Source organism: Pristiophorus japonicus, chromosome 15 (genome assembly GCF_044704955.1).
Source record: "Pristiophorus japonicus isolate sPriJap1 chromosome 15, sPriJap1.hap1, whole genome shotgun sequence".
Lineage (NCBI taxonomy): Eukaryota > Metazoa > Chordata > Chondrichthyes > Pristiophoridae > Pristiophorus > Pristiophorus japonicus.
Genome location: NC_091991.1, coordinates 7444539 through 7460628, shown reverse-complemented (window position 1 = coordinate 7460628; position 16090 = coordinate 7444539). Strand labels below are relative to the sequence as shown.

At 50.5% G+C, this 16090-nt stretch overlaps 1 protein-coding gene across 1 annotated transcript in view; it reads right to left on the bottom strand.

The window, feature by feature from the left end:
- Positions 1-16090, bottom strand: part of nav3 (neuron navigator 3) — a 463067-nt gene that overhangs the window by 180608 nt on the left and 266369 nt on the right. The gene's annotated exons all lie outside the window — the stretch shown is intronic.

Genomic DNA, 16090 nt, shown 5'->3' with positions numbered 1-16090 from the left:
GGCAGTGTCGTAAGCCCAACCACCTTCAGCTGCTTCATCAATGACCTTCCCTCCCTCATAAGGTCAGAATTGGTGATGTTCGCTGATGATTGCACAGTGTTCAGTTCCATTCACAACTCCTCAGATAATGAAGCAGTCCATACCCTTTTCAGAGTGGCAGGCAGTGACTAGTGGGGTGCCGCAGAGCTCAGTGCTGGGACCCCAGCTCTTTGCCGCAGAGAGTTGTTGAGGCCAGTTCATTGGATATATTCAAGAGGGAGTTGGATATGGCTCTTACGGTTAAGGGGATCACGGGGTATGGAGAGAAAGCAGGAAAGGGGTACTGAAGGAATGATCAGCCATGATCTTATTGAATGGCGGTGCAGGCTCGAAGGGCCGAATGGCCTACTCCTGCACCTATTTTCTATATTTCTATATATTTCTATATTTCTAATCTCTTGTGTCGGACCTTGTCAAAAGCCTTTTGAAAGACCAAATACACCACATCCACTGGTTCTCCCTGACATAAAAATGAGTGATTAAATGTAATTTTTATATGTTTTGAAAGTGTTATGCTGGTAAAAGTAAGCTATGTGCCTGTTTTTACCAGGCGTAAAAGTTTGAAGGACATTTGCTGGGCATGAGTTGGGCAAATAGCCCAGTCTCTCCCGCGCGGATGTCCTTCTCCCGGGGATGCGGAGGATCTGTCTAGAGAAATCTTGACCGATCGGAAAAGCCGGTTTTCGGCACGTGTGAATCTCGCCCCCCGAGAACCGGCTTTTGCGAGGCCTAGCTGGGTCCGTGCGCGCTCCGTACACACCCAACGAGGCCGGAATTTTCGGCCTGATATCAATCAGCTCTTAACCAGCGCTGCTGCAGGTGGCACGTGTTCCATCTTTGCGAGGGTACGGCAGTCAGAGCCCACCCGATCCCCTAGCCCGCCCACCCCCCCCATACTCCCCCGCCCCACCCGAGCCCCAACTCCATACTGAGGACAGTTCCCATTGGGTGGTCTGCACCCTCGGGTTCCACTCCCGCCCTCCTGCCCTGACGTCATTCCTGCCGGAGATGGCGCTGCAGTATTCAAATGAGGCATTTCCCTCCTGTCCCCGAACCCTGCCGCCCCCACCTCCCCCCACTCCCCATTTTCCCCAAACACGTCCTGAGTTAAAATCAACCCCATTGTTTCCCTCTCAGGTGGATGTAACAGATCCCACGCCACGATTTCGAAGAAGAGCAGGGGAGTTTTCCCCGGTGACCTGGTCATTATTCATCCCTCAATCAACATCACTAAAGAAACACGATCGGGTCATTATCATGGCACATAAATCCAGGCTGACACTCCCAGTGCAGTGCTGAGGAAGTGCTGCACTGTTGGAGGTGCCGTCTTTCGGATGAGACGTTAAACCGAGGCCCCCGCCTGCTCGCTCAGGTGGATGTAAAAGATCCCATGGCACTATTTCGAAGAAGAGCAGGGGGGTTATCCCCGATGTTCTGCCCAGTATTAATCCCTCAATCAACATAACCGAACAGTTTATCTGGTTATTATAACATTGTTGTTTGTGGGAGCTTGCTGTGCATAAATTGGCTGCTGCGTTTCCCACATTACAACAGTGACCACACTCCAAAAAGTACTTCATTGGCTGTAAACCACTTTGAGACATCCAGTGGTCGTGAAAGGCGCTATATAAATGCAAGTTCTTTCTTTCATAATTACTTAAAAAGAAACACAGTTGTTAAATAGTTTTTTTTCCCCCCAAAAGCTACTTGTTGGCATCAAGCCTGCCACCACACATCAGATCTTTGCAAATCCAACAATGAAGCTTTGAAATATGGAAGTTAATTTGGGAGCATACACAGTGCCAGCAAACATCCTCTGGAACAGGCCAGTAGCCTTTCACCAGCGACATGAACTCACACAACGTAACAAGGGCTTTAGTGTCCGTGTAAATCCAAAAGGAATCAAAGAGCAGTTCCCAATAAAGACAACAGCTATTATACAAGAGGGAGTAATGCACAAAGTGGGATGATAAATGCGTGAGATTCCTGACAGCCACGTGGGCTCAGACTGTTTAAGGAGGCATGCAATTCCTTTTGTCTAGTCTGACACGGGACATGAACTGCACTTGCAGTCCGAGCACAAAGGCTTTGTTTGTGCGAAGCGTTCGATTTGCACAGACGGACTTTTATTTGTGCCAAACCATTCTTTCCAACATATATGCACTCCCGTCAAAAATAGTCTGATAAAAGTGGAACAGACATACTGTGGGTAAGATATCGTATCATAGAATCAAAGCATCGAATCTTACAGCACAACAGGAGGCCATTCGGCCCATCGTGCCTGTGCCGGCTCTTTTGAAAGAGCGATCCCATCAGTCCCACTCCCTTGAGCGTTCCGCGCAACCCTGCAAATTCCTCCCCGACAAGTATTTATCCAAAGCTCGACGAAGCTCAACGCAAGCTCGAGGAACAGCACCTCATCTTTCGTTTGGGCACTTTACAGCCTTCTGGACTCTACATCGAGTTCAACAATTGCAGCGCGTAACCTCTGCCCATCTTTGGCTCCCTTCCCCCCACCCCCCCTCCCCGCCCCCCTCAGAGCCTGTTTCTTTCCTTCTTTTTCTCTCCTTGTCTCTAAAGGCAGCTGGTCATTATCCCACCATTCACACCCTATCTTGACTAATGTTTTTCTAACTCCTGCCATTACCATTTGAATTTGGCCCATCATCCCCTTTTGCCTCTCTAATCTCTCCTGGCTTCCACCCTATCACAGACCTTCCCTTTTGTTCTTTCTTCCCCTCCCCCGTTCAGTGCTGGTTAAGAATCCGTTCTTTCCGAACACTCTCCAGTTCTGACGAAAGGTCATCGACCCGAAACGTGAACTCTCCTTCCTCTCCACAGATGCTGCCTGACCCGCTGAGATTTCCAGCACTTCCTGTTTTTATTCCAGATTCCAGCATCCGCAATATTTCGTCTTTGCAGAAGTATTTATCCAATTCTCATTTGAAAATGATCATTCAATCTGCTTCCACCACCTTCCAGGCAGTGCATTCTTGATCACAGTGCCTCCAACTACATTTATTCAGCAAACAATTTCTCGTCTGCCCCACCCCCCGATCTCCTGGGTCTTTACCCAACTTGGGTAGTGAGCGAGTCAGGCGTACTGAGATCATTAAACAAGCTACACTGAACCGGATTTCAAATGACAGATGTGACCATGACCTGTTTGAGCAATTCCCCCTGAGCTGCGTATCTACAAAATGATACCGAGCATGTACCATACATTCGGCCCAACTGGGCGCAATGTATCTGCTTCATGGGTTCTTTGCTGACGAATTCATAGCAACACATTGCTATTAAGAACTAGTTGGTTTATTAGCAAAGGTTTAACAATCACAAGACACATTACCGATTCATCCACCAGGCTCACAACCACCTGGCCCATTGTGGATCCCCCAAACCCAACTGGCTGGGGTTTTATTGAGTCTTGTGAACATCACGTGACTGGCTAAGCCACTCACAAGTCAACAGCTCTACAACTATTTGGGTGAAACGATGAATTAAGTGCCCCCTTCTTAAATAAATGAAACTTTTGACATTAAAAGGATCAAATTAAAATGTGGTTGCCGCGGGTGATGATGCTCTCCAGTCCCCCCCGGCGCCCACCTCTCGCGGAAGGCCGTGAGCGTACTGGTGGACACCGCGTGCTCCACCTCCAGGGACACCCTGGCTCTGATGTAACCATGGAAGAGAGGCAGGTAGTCGGGCTGAACGACCCCCTCGACCGCCCGCTGCCTGGACCGGCTGATGGCCCCCTTGGCCAGGCCCAGGAGCAGTCCTACGAGGAGGCCTTCCGACCTGCCCGCTCTCCTCCGCACAGGGTGCCCAAAGATCAGGAGTGTGGGACTGAAGTGCAACCAGAATTTGAGGAGCAGCCCATTCAAATATTGGAAGAGGGGCTGCAACCTCACACATACACGGACTCCTCGAGACTGCAGAAATTACAGGCGGCCTGGGAGTCCGTGAACCGACTTAAAAACTTATTGCACGGGACTGCTCCGTGCAACACCCTTCAGGCCAAGTCCCAAATAAATAGAGGGATGACTCCCGCATAGAGAGCATCCATTGGGGACCCCCGCCTCCTCCGGACGGCATGATGTTGTCAACAGCTCTACAACTATTTAGTTGTATCAGTAATCAAGTGCCCCCCTGATTAAAGGGAGGGGGGGGCACACCCCAAAAACTTTTCAAATGCTCCCTTTTTTTTGTTTCAACAGCTCTACAACTATTTTAAGTTCAACAAAAGCTCTACAAGCCTGTGAGCACTCACCACTCTCCTGAATTCCCCATTGCAATAATTGGTGGCTATCTCATATTGATCCGGTGTGATGGTTTTACCCTGTCTGTCACAACTGCGCGCCAACACCAGTTACAAGATTGCGCGATTAACCACAAAACCAAATGAGTGGCATGAAATGAGCTTAATGTCGTGCCAACCAACGTTCCCGTTAAGCTCCGTGTTGACACGGCCGTGCTGTGGTCTAGAGATCCCGCGCATATCGTTCAACAGCTTTATAATGGGAAAAAACCGTGCATGCGCGATTATTTGAATGGGCTACGCACCCCCCTTAAAGGGGCCGCGCACCCCAATAAAAATGAGTAGGAATATTGGGGTGGCAGGTTTGTGTCACCCTCTCACAGTGGTGTTTGGGTTTGCTCGGGTACTTGTTAGCGAGAACCAGGACCAGATTTTCTGACTCCTTCAGTGAGACACATCAGTGCTGGTTTTATGACACATAACGTGGAAAATCTACAGTAAAATTTGCAGGGTTACAGTGCAAGGGCGGGGGGAGTGGGACTAGCTGAGGTGCACTTGCAGAGAGCTGGCGCGGACTCGACGGGGCGGATGGCCTCCTTCCTTGCTGTAACCGTTCTATGATCAAAACGCTATTTGATTTTTTTTTTTTTAAAGTTAAATAGCGATATAAAGATGATCACTCTGCGTGACCAAACCGAGCTTCTTCCATCCTCGTGAACTGGCGCTCACGGACTCTTTGGTTCAAATATTAAATGCAATAGGCAGCTTGCATAATTGAGCGATTGCATTTCCGAATTTAAACAAGAATAAGAGCAAGAAGCTTGGTCAAAAACCACCAGCGTTCTCTCTTCAATTCAAGAAGTTAGCTGAAGCGAGCCACTCCATCGATGCAATCAGCACTCCTGGCTGGCCTCCCACATTCTACCCTACGTAAACTAGAGGTGATCCAAAACTCGGCTGCCCCGTGTCCTAACTCGCACCAAGTCCCACTCACCCATCACCCCCTGTGCTCGCTGACCGACATTGGCTCACGGTTAAGCAACGTCTCAATTTCAAAATTTTCATCCTTGCTTACAAATCCCTCCATGGCCCTCGCCCCCTCCCTATCTCTGTAATCTCCTCCAGCCCCACAACGCCACCCCCCTCCCCCCCCGCCCCCCACCCCGAGATGTCTGCGCTCCTCTAATTCTGCCCTCCTGAGCATCCCTGATTATAATCGCTCAACCATCGGTGGCCGTGCCTTCTGTTGCCTGGGCCCCAAGCTCTGGAACTCCCTCCCTAAACCTCTCCGCCTCTCTACCTCTCTCTTTCCTCCTTCCAGACGTTCCTTAAAACCTCCCTCTTTGACCAAGCTTTTGGTCACCTGCGCTAATTTCTCCTTATGCGGCTCGGTGTCAAAATATTGTTTTGTCTTATAACACTGCTGTGAAGCGCCTTGGGACATCTCGTTAAAGGCGCTATATAAATACAAGTTGGTGTTGTTGCTTTGGAGTTGGCGTTTGAACACACTCTGTCCACAAAGCAATGTTAAAACAACAGGCTTGCTTGTCACGGCCCAAACATGTCACAGCAATAGGCACAAATACAGGATCACAGGGCAGCGCTTATAACTGGCACATTGTGAAAGGAGATTTGGCTCATTAGCAGTTAAACTGAATACATTACCGTCATGCATAATCCAGGTGCCTTCAAAGACAAAAAGAAGACCTTTTTCCTGACGAGTGCTTACCCCACTAGCTCGCTTGCTCCCCCATTTTCTCAGCAGGAATCGGTCAAGCTCAGGGAAATAAAAAAGTTCTCTGTGCTCCTGAGATACAAGCTGGGTCTCGCTTTAACCTCATCCTCAAATCCGGAGGCCCATTAAATAAAGCAAACCCCCCGCCCCCCCGCACCGAACCTTCCCCGTGCAGTCTTAACAGAACAAATAATAAAACAAAGCCCAGAAAGATGCTGAATATTAGGAGACAGCAGCGAGTCTCGCCTTGGAGCCCTGCCCGTGAAGTCTCTCAGCTGGGGACCAGGAGTATGACGGAGAAACCAATCAGAGAGGCTCTGGCAGCAGCTGAGTGCCTCGGAGAAGCCTCCTTGCAATTAAAATATCGGCAATCACCACTACTCTGCACTGCCCTCACCGCCAGTCTTTAATCATTTTTATACAGCAAGAGAACAAATTTTGCAAGATCCATCTCTCCCTCCGCATCCCTTCACTAAAGCTGCTATCTCCTTAACTCTCAGATTAAATCTTTGGCAAGGTCTGCTCACCTTTCCACTAAATTCCTCCCACCGCACCGAGACACTTTACGTGCGGATTTTGGTCATCATCACTTCGTAGCGAGTATGATTCAGGTGTGCAGCGCAGAGGGCTGATTTTAATCATGCCCTTGCCTTTAAGAGGTTTAGTCCGCAACCAGTAAATTCATCTTTCTTTCATTATATTTTTTTAAATAAACGACTGAGTAGCAATATGCACACTTGTTACTTGAGAAGCGTAGGCTGGCTTGCATTCACTGTACACACGAGAGACAAAATAATCCAGAATTTCATTATTCCATCCGCCTCTCGTGCTCAAAAGTCACGCACAGGTTGGCAACTGGAGGCAGCAGGAAATAAAACATATTTGGTCCTCCCTCGTGGCAGCTGTTGATCAATGGGTTACATACTCAGAGTCAGGAGGTCGTGGGTTCAAGTCCCACTCCAGAGACTTGAGCACATAATCCAGGCTGACACTCCCAGTGCTGTGCCGAGGGAGCGCCGCGCTGTCGGAGGGGCAATACTGAGGGAGCGACACACTGTCGGAGGGGCAGTGCCGAGGGAGCGCCGCACTGTCGGAGGGGCAGTACCGAGGGAGCGCCGCACTGTCGGAGGGGCAGTGCCGCGGGAGCACCGCACTGTCGGAGGGGCAATACTGAGGGAGCGCCGCACTGTCGGAGGGGCAGTACTACGGGCGCGCCGCGCTGTCGGAGGGGCAGTGCCGAGGGAGCGCCGCGCTGTCGGAGGGGCAATACTGAGGGAGCGCCGCGCTGTCGGAGGGGCAGTACCGAGGGAGCGCCGCACTGTCGGAGGGGCAGTACTGAGGGAGCGCCGCGCTGTCGGAGGGGCAATACTGAGGGAGCGCCGCACTGTCGGAGGGGCAGTACTGAGGGCGCGCCGCGCTGTCGGAGGGGCAGTGCCGAGGGAGTGACGCACTGTCGGAGGGGCAGTACTGAGGGAGCGACGCACTGTCGGAGGGGCAGTACTGAGGGAGCGACGCACTGTCGGAGGGGCAGTACCGAGGTAACGACACACTGTAGGAGGGGCAGTACCGAGGTAGCGACACACTGTCGGAGGGGCAGTACTGAAGGAGCGCCGCACTGTCGGAGGGGCAGTACTGAGGGAGTGCCGCACTATCGGAGGTGCCGTTTTTCGGATGAGACATTAAACCGAGGCTGCGGCGAAAAGGAGTCCTCCTTCCTTAGCACATCGGTTTCGAAACCTTCGTCTTCAAATCCGTCGGCCTCATTATCTCCCCGCCCACCCTGCACACATATCTCCACACCTCCTGCAGCCCTATTGCATCGCTTGTGTCCCCAACTCCCTGAGCCCAGGCATACTGCTGGCTGTGCCTCCCATCGCTGCACTCCACCGCCAATGGCAGAGCCGCCAGCCATCATACGCCAGAGCACTTTCTCTCAACCACATCTTACCTCCTTTCCCCAACCATCACCAGCCACCTTAAAAACTTCTCCTCGACCATCAAGACCAACCTTCACAAATTATCGCCCCTACCATCAAGCTCGACCTTGATAAACGACACCTCCCCTCAGCCTCTTTGGCCACCTCACTCACTTGCCCACTGAGACTCCCCAAACTATGAAGCCTTGAGGTGTTTTGTTATATGAAAGATATTGTTATGATCTGAATACACCCTTGAAGACTTCCTGTTCCGTGTCCGTGGCTATCACGAATCGTTAATGTTTACGTCCAAATGATAACAAGCTTTTAACTGGGTCAATTCCCAAACTACACCCTTAAAGTGATGGGAAGAGTCATAGGACTAGGCTGCCCGCTCAACGCCTGTGCTCGATGATCTACAATGGCTCCCTGACCGGCAACGCCTCGATTTTAAATTCTCATCCTTGTTTTCAAATCCATCTTCACCCCTCCCTATCTCTGTGTCCTCCTCCAGCCCTACAATCCTCCGAGATCTCTGCGCTTCTCCAATTCTGGCCTCTTGCGCACCTCCGATCTGCCTTCGGTGGCCGTGCCTCAGCTGCCTGGGCCCCAAGCTCTTGCATTCCCTCCCTAGACCTCTCCGCCTCGCTACCTTTCTCTTCTCCTTTAAAGATGCTCCTTAAAACTGTTTGGCCAAGATTGACTGTCCTATTATCTCCTTATGTGGCTCGGTTTCAAATTTTGCTTGCTAACGCTCCTGTGAAGCGCCGTGGGATGTTTTACTACATTAAAGGCGCTATATAAATGCAAGTTCGTAGAATCATAGAATCATGGTAATTTACGGGACAGAAGGAGGCCATTCGGCCCATCATGTCTGCGCTGGCCCACAAAGAGCTATCCAGCCTAGTCCCACTTTCCAGCTCTAGGTCCGTAGCCCTGTAGGTTACAGCACTTCAGGTGCACATCCAAGTACTTTTTAAATGGGTTGAGGGTTTCTGCCTCTACCTCCCTTTCAGGCCGTGAGTTCCAGACCTCCACCACCCTCTGGGTGAGAAAAATTCCCCTGAAATCCCCTCTAAACCTCCTTCCAATTACTTTAAATCTATGGCCCCCCCCGGTTGTTGACCTCTCTGCCAAGGGAAACAGGTCGGTCCCATCCACTCTATCTGGGCCCCTCATTATTTTATACACCTCATTGAAGCCTCCCCTCACCCTCCTCTGTTCCAAAGAAAACGAAGCCCAGCCTATCCAATCAGAGCTGTTGTTATTGATACCTTGGGGAGCCCCGCACCCCACCAGCTCCTCCTCCGCAGGTGACATCACAGGAGAAAGAAGGAGGGGCCGAGCTATCACCTGCCCCCCTTCTCTGATCCCGGGAGGGCATCTGGGTGGGCGCTGAGCACCGAGAGTCTCGTCGCCGAGAGCGTGCAGAGAGCTAGCGCAGGCAGCGGAAGGAGCGTGCGGCAAACCAATCCCACCCACCCCTTCCCTCAACCACCGTCTGTCCCACCCGTGACAGAGACTGTAATTCCCGTATTGGACTGTTCAGTCACCTGAGAACTCACTTTTAGAGTGGAAGCAAGTCTTCCTCGATTCCGAGGTGGCTGCCTATGGTGTTGATGATGACTGATCCCAGTCAGAACCTGGTTTCCACTGCAGTCCCCTCGCCGAGATTATGCTAATTCCGTGCCAAAAAAAGGCTCAGGCGTCATGGCAACGCCGGTCGCTTAAGCCAATAAATAATTGGAGCAGAGCAGCAATGAACAGCGCAGAGACACGGCCTGAACTTTTGGGATAATTAGGAACACAAGAAACGAGCGCCAACCTGAGAGATAATTAACAGAAAACAATCACGGGGCGAGAGCGGAGAGAGGGAGAAAAGGCAGAACTGAGCGGACTGTCAAAGCCTGCTGAAGGAACAAGTCTGGAGTGTTGCCGGCTGCACGGATAAAGTGATTGCAGAGAGTGATGTCAAGCATTGAGAAGCAAAGTCGAGTTGCAAGCATCATACCTTTCTGCTGGATGACTTTTTATATATATATATATAAAAAATGGATAGAAATTAAATATTAAAACATGCCTAATGCAGGCAGTGCAAGTGCTAACATCACTTGGAATCATCTCAGTCGTGTGGAATGCGCCAGCACTTTTCAAAGGTTGCCGGAGAGGAAAGGCGGCAGGCGGTGGTCAGAGCGATTCTTGGCTCAGATTTCTTTTTAATGTAAAACTTTTAAATCAAGCACTCCTTTTTTAAGAGCACCGTCAACAGGTGTACAACTATTTTCGTTGAAACCATCAAGCAAATGCCCCCTTATTAAAGGGGGCACTAAAACCAACAAATAAACAAATTAAATTTTGACCATCAGCTTAATTCAAATTAAAATTTGGTTGCCGGGGGCTGATGATGCACTCCAGTCCCTCCGGCGCCCACCTCTCGCGAAAGGCCGCGAGCGTACCGGTGGACACCGCGTGCTCCAACTCCAGGGATATCCTGGCTCGGATGTAAGCGCAGATTCCTGAATTCAGGACAGGCAGGTGCAGTCTCCCCACTCCCCCTGCCCCCCCCCCCCCCCCCGGCAGCGCCCCCCCCCCCACCCCCGTCTCTGCCCCCCCCCCCCCCCCCCTCCCTACAACAGGGCAAGGTTGACCCAAACCTGCCTCAAAAACCCAAGCGGTCGTTAAGAAGGAGGCGGGCATACTTACTTTGAATCTCATGACAATGGGCACGGCTGAGTATTTCGGCTCTCCCCCACCCACCCCCTCCGCTCCGGATCCCGCCGGACAAGCAAGGGGGCTGTTGCCAGCGTGTTCCAGCTGTCAGGGCATCCAGCTCTGCCCTGCCTGCATGCTGTCGGGCTGAGGCCAAGGCGAGAGCTTTGTTCAACGTCTGGGGACTGTAGCAGTGAGCAAGAGGGCGAGCCTTCCTAGTCAAATGATATCAGCTCCGATTACTCCAATTACTCACTTAAACGGAGCAACTGTTTGGCTGATACTAAAGCCCGATTCTGAGAGCTGTGAAAAGCTCCATCTAGATGACGGATTAATACAGTGTAAATGTTCAAACCCGCCCCCTGTTTAGATTTCCCTCCACTAATACTGTCCGTGTCTTGACAAAGACACTGATGAATGTGACAGGCATGAATCCCTTCTCTGTCTGGGAAATTATGTTACAATTTATTAAGCTAATAATTTTTCACATGGTGCGTCACTTAAAGTGCTACCCAATCAATTTGCAACTAATCTGAATGACAGCCCCTTCACTCCTTTGAACAGGAAGTGCAGGTTGTTAAGGAAGGCAGCAACAATAGGAATCATAGAATCCAACAGCACAGAGGGAGGCCATTCGACCCATCGTACCTGTTCCGGCTCGTTGAAAGAACGATCCGATTTCCTTCCGAAAGTCACGATTGAATCTGCTCCCACCGCCCTTTCAGGCAGCGCGTTCCTGATCACAACAATTCACTGCATTTTTTTAAAAGTTCTCCCCAATGTTTTTGTTGCCAATTATATTAAATCTGTGTACGCTGATTAACACCCCCCCATCAGTGGAAACAGTTTCATAGAATCATAGAAATTTACAGCGTGCAAGGAGGCCATTCGGCCCATCGTGTCTCCGCTGGCTGACAAAGAGCAACCCAGCCTAATCCCACTTTCCAGCTCTCGGTCCGCAGCCCTGTAGACACATCCAAGTACGATTTAAATGTGGTGAGGGTTTCTGCCTCTACCACCCTTTCAGGCAGCGAGTTCCAGACCCCCACCCCCCTCTGGGTGAAAACATTTCCCCTCAAATCCCCTTTAAATGTCCTACCAATTACTTTAAATCTATGCCCCCTGGTTGTTCACCCCCACTCTGCGAGATAGTTTCTCCCTATCTACTCTATCAAAAGCCCTCATGATTTTGAACATAGATACATAGAAAATAGGTGCAGGAGTAGGCCATTCGGCCCTTCGAGCCTGCACCGCCATTCAATGAGTTCATGGCTGAACATGCAACTTCAGTACCCCATTCCTGCTTTCTCGCCATACCCCTTGATCCCCCTGGTAGTAAGGACTGCATCTAACTCCTTTTTGAATATATTTAGTGAATTGGCCTCAACAACTTTCTGTGGTAGAGAATTCCACAGTTTCACCACTCTCTGGGTGAAGAAGTTTCTCCTCATCTCGGTCCGAAATGGCTTACCCCTTATCCTTAGACTGTGACCCCTGGTTCTGGACTTCCCCAACATTGGGAACATTCTTCCTGCATCTAACCTGTCTAAACCCATCAGAATTTTAAATGTTTCTATGAGATCCCCTCTCATTCTTCTGATCTCCAGTGAATACAAGCCCAGTTGATCCAGTCTTTCTTGATATTTCAGTCCCGCCATCCCGGGAATCAGTCTGGTGAACCTTCGCTGCACTCCCTCAATAGCAAGAATGTCCTTCCTCAAGTTAGGAGACCAAAACTGTACACAATACTCCAGGTGTGGCCTCACCAAGGCCCTGTACAACTGTAGCAACACCTCCCTGCCCCTGTACTCAAACCCCCTCGCAATGAAGGCCAACATGCCATCTTGATTAAATCTCCCCTTAGCCTTCTCTGCTCTAAGGAGAACAATCCCAGCTTCTCTAAGCCTTGCCACGTAACTGAAGACCCTCATCCCTAGAACCATAAGTCTTTTACACGGGTTATACAATACAAGCAGCTTGTTGGAGCATAAAATGTTTCTGGCTTTCTCAAAAGCAATTACTTGGGTTTTTTCCCATACCCGGTTCTCACCTTTACGCAATAACACATGTAGGGGCTCTAAAAGGCTGCTTAACCCCGGTAGGAAGTGACCAAAATAGTTGGAGTCCTAGGAACGACCGCAGCTCCATGACGTTCTGTGGCCTGGGCGCGTTCCTGATAGCCTCTGTCTTGGTGTCTGTGGGCCGAATGCCGTCCGCCGTGATCTTTCTCCTCAAAAACTCCACTTCTGTTGCCATGAAGATGCATTTCGACCTCTTCAGCTGCAGCCCTACGCGATCCAGTCGCTGGAGGATCTCCTCCAGGTTTTGTAGGTGCTCGGCTGTGTCCCGACCCGTGACCAATATGTCGTCCTGAAAGACCACCGTGTGTGGTACCGACTTGAGTAGGCTCTCCATGTTTCTCTGGAAGATGGCTGCAGCCAACCGAATTCCAAACGGGCATCTGTTGTAGATGAACAGTCCCTTGTCCGTGTTGATGCAGGTGAGGCCCTTCGAAGACTCCTCCAGCTCCTGCGTCATGTAGGCCGAAGTCAGGTCGAGCTTGGTGAACGTCTTGCCTCCTGCCAGCGTCGCAAATAGGTCGTCTGCCTTAGGTAGCGGGTATTGGTCCTGTAGCGAGAAACGATTAGTAGTTACTTTATAATCGCCGCAAATCCTGACCGTGCCATCACTTTTGAGTACTGGAACAATCGGGCTGGCCCACTCGCTGAATTCCACTGGAGAGTTGATGCCCTCGCGTTGCAGCCTGTCCAGCTCGATTTCCATTCTCTCTCCCATCATGTGAGGTACTGCTCGCGCCTTGTGGTGAATGGGTTGTGCCTCTGAGACCAAGTGGATCCGCACCTTCACCCCAGTAAAGTTTCCAATGCCTGACTCAAAAAGGAAAGGAAATTTGTTGAGAACCTGGGTACATCGCCCGGGACAATCCAGAGTGGCAGTTCGTGCACTGTGCCCTCGTAGGTGACCTCGACCATGGCGCTGCCCAGGACAGTGATAAGCTCTTTGGTGTACGTTCTCAGTTTCGTGTGGATGGGGCTCAGGGCTGGTCTGACTGCCTTGTTGCACCACAGTCTCTCAAATATCTTTTTACTCATGATGGATTGGCTAGCGCCAGTGTCCAGTTCCATGGCTACGGGTAAGCCATTCAATTTTACGTTTAGCATTATAGGTGGACATTTCGGCGAAAATGTGTGCACCCCATGTACTTCAGCATCTGCCTCCTCTCTCTGAGGCTCGAAATTGCTTTGATCCACCATGGACCGATCTTCCTCTGCCACGTGGTGGTTAGCAGGTTTTGCAGAGCTTGCAGCTCGTTTGCAAGCTCGTTGGAGGTGCCCCATTGTTCCACAGCTCTTGCAAGCATACCCTTTGAAGCGGCATGAATGGAAGGCTCCACAATGCCAACAAGGTGTGAATTGCCTTGCATTCATACTTTGTTGCGGACTCTGAGTCATCTGGGTCACCTGAGGCCTGCTGGCAGTTGCAGACTCGTGGGTTCTGCCCTGTACATTTCTGCTCGCAAACACAGTTCCAGTTAATTTATGAACATTGCTAGCACTTGTGTGCTGAGAGATTTGTTTGGTGTTATCACTGGTGGACATACACGCCTGTGATATCGCAATGACCTTACTGAGGGTCGGTGTCTCTACAGTCAAAAGTTTTGTGCTGGCCAGTGCCCAGCACAAAAAAGTCTCTGAGCATCAAACTCAGGTAGCCATCAAACTCACATTGTCCTGCAAGTCGCCTTAGCTCGGCGACGTAACTCGTCACTTCCTGACCTTCAGATCGCTGGCACGCGCAGAACCCATACCTCGCCATCAGCACGCTCTCTCTCGGGTTAAGATGCTCCCGAACCAGTGTACACAGCTCCTCATATGACTTATCTGTGGGTTTCACCAGAGCCAGAAGATTCTTCATGAGGCTGTAGGTCGGTGCCCCACAGACTGTGAGGAGGACCGCTCTCCTTTTTGCAGCGCTTCCTTCTCCGTCCAGCTCGTTGGCTACAAAGTACTGGTCTAGCCGTTCGACATAGGCTTCCCAGTCCTCACCCTCCGAGAACTTCTCCAGGGTGCCCACAGTTTGCTGCATCTTTGCGTTGGATTCGTATTCTCATCGCCAGCTCGTAACACAGATGAGGCTGCACACAGGGAGGTTAAAGTAACAGTGACCTCAGTCTTTAATAAGACACTCCAGAGTGAGGAACAGGCCTTAGGGGCCGGCTTATATACAGTGCTCCCAAGGGATGCTGGGATCCCTTGGGACTTCAGGGGATGAGCTCGCTGGTGGCGGACCATGGGAGTGCATGCTTTACAGATACACAACACATAGAAAATAGGTGCAGGAGTAGGCTATTCGGCCCTTCGAGCCTGTACCACCATTCAATATGATCATGGTATAGAATTAAAGTAATTGGTAGGAGGTTTAGAGGGGATTTGAGGGGAAATGTTTTCACCCAGAGGGTGGTGGGGGTCTGGAACTCACTGCCTCAAAGGGTGATAGAGGCAGAAACCTTTATTGCAATTAGAAGATAAAACATAAGAATTAGGAGCAGGAATAAGCCATACAACCCCTCTAGACTGCTTCGCCATTTAATACGATCATAGTTGATCCGATCATGGACTCAGGTCCACTTCCCTGCCCGCTCCCCATAACCCCTTCATCCCTTAAAAAGTACCTGGATGTGCACTTGAAGTGCCGTAACCTACAGGGCTACGGACCAAGAGCTGGAAAGTGGGATTAGGCTGGATAGCTCTTTGTCGGCCAGCGCGGACACAATGGGCCGAAATGGCCTCCTTCTGTGCTGTAACTTTCCATGATTCTATGATTCTAACATGAATAACTTTCCAGGTGAAGTTTTGAAAACTTTGAGGTGATCAGATGCGTCCTGATCGGATGCTTCAACGCACGAAAGCCTTAAAGGCACCACACCACACTCCTCCTCACCCACTCCTGCGTTGCACTGTTACCGCTGTGCACACTGACATTAAATTGACTCGGTTACTGCAAACCACATCAGAGATTATTCTCTTTAATAAGCTCAAGGCCCTCAGTTCCTGTAGCCCCAAATAGATCCCTCGTATCTTGTTTTATATATTCATTCTCGCGATGTGGGCATCGCTGGCAAAGCCGGCATTTATTGCCCATTCCCTAATTGCCCTTGAAAAGGTGGTGGTGAGCCCCCTTCTTGAACCGCTGCAGTCCGTGTGGTGAAGGTGCTCCCACAGTGCTGTTAGGGAGGGAGTTCCAGGATTGTGACCCAGTGACGATGAAGAAACGGCCAATATATTTCCAAGTCAGGATGGTGTGTGTGACCTGGAGGGAAACTTGGAGGTGATGGTCTTCCCATGCGCCTGCTGCCCTTGGTTATGCTATTAATATTTATACACAATGTTACACAGTGATGATTTCAATCTC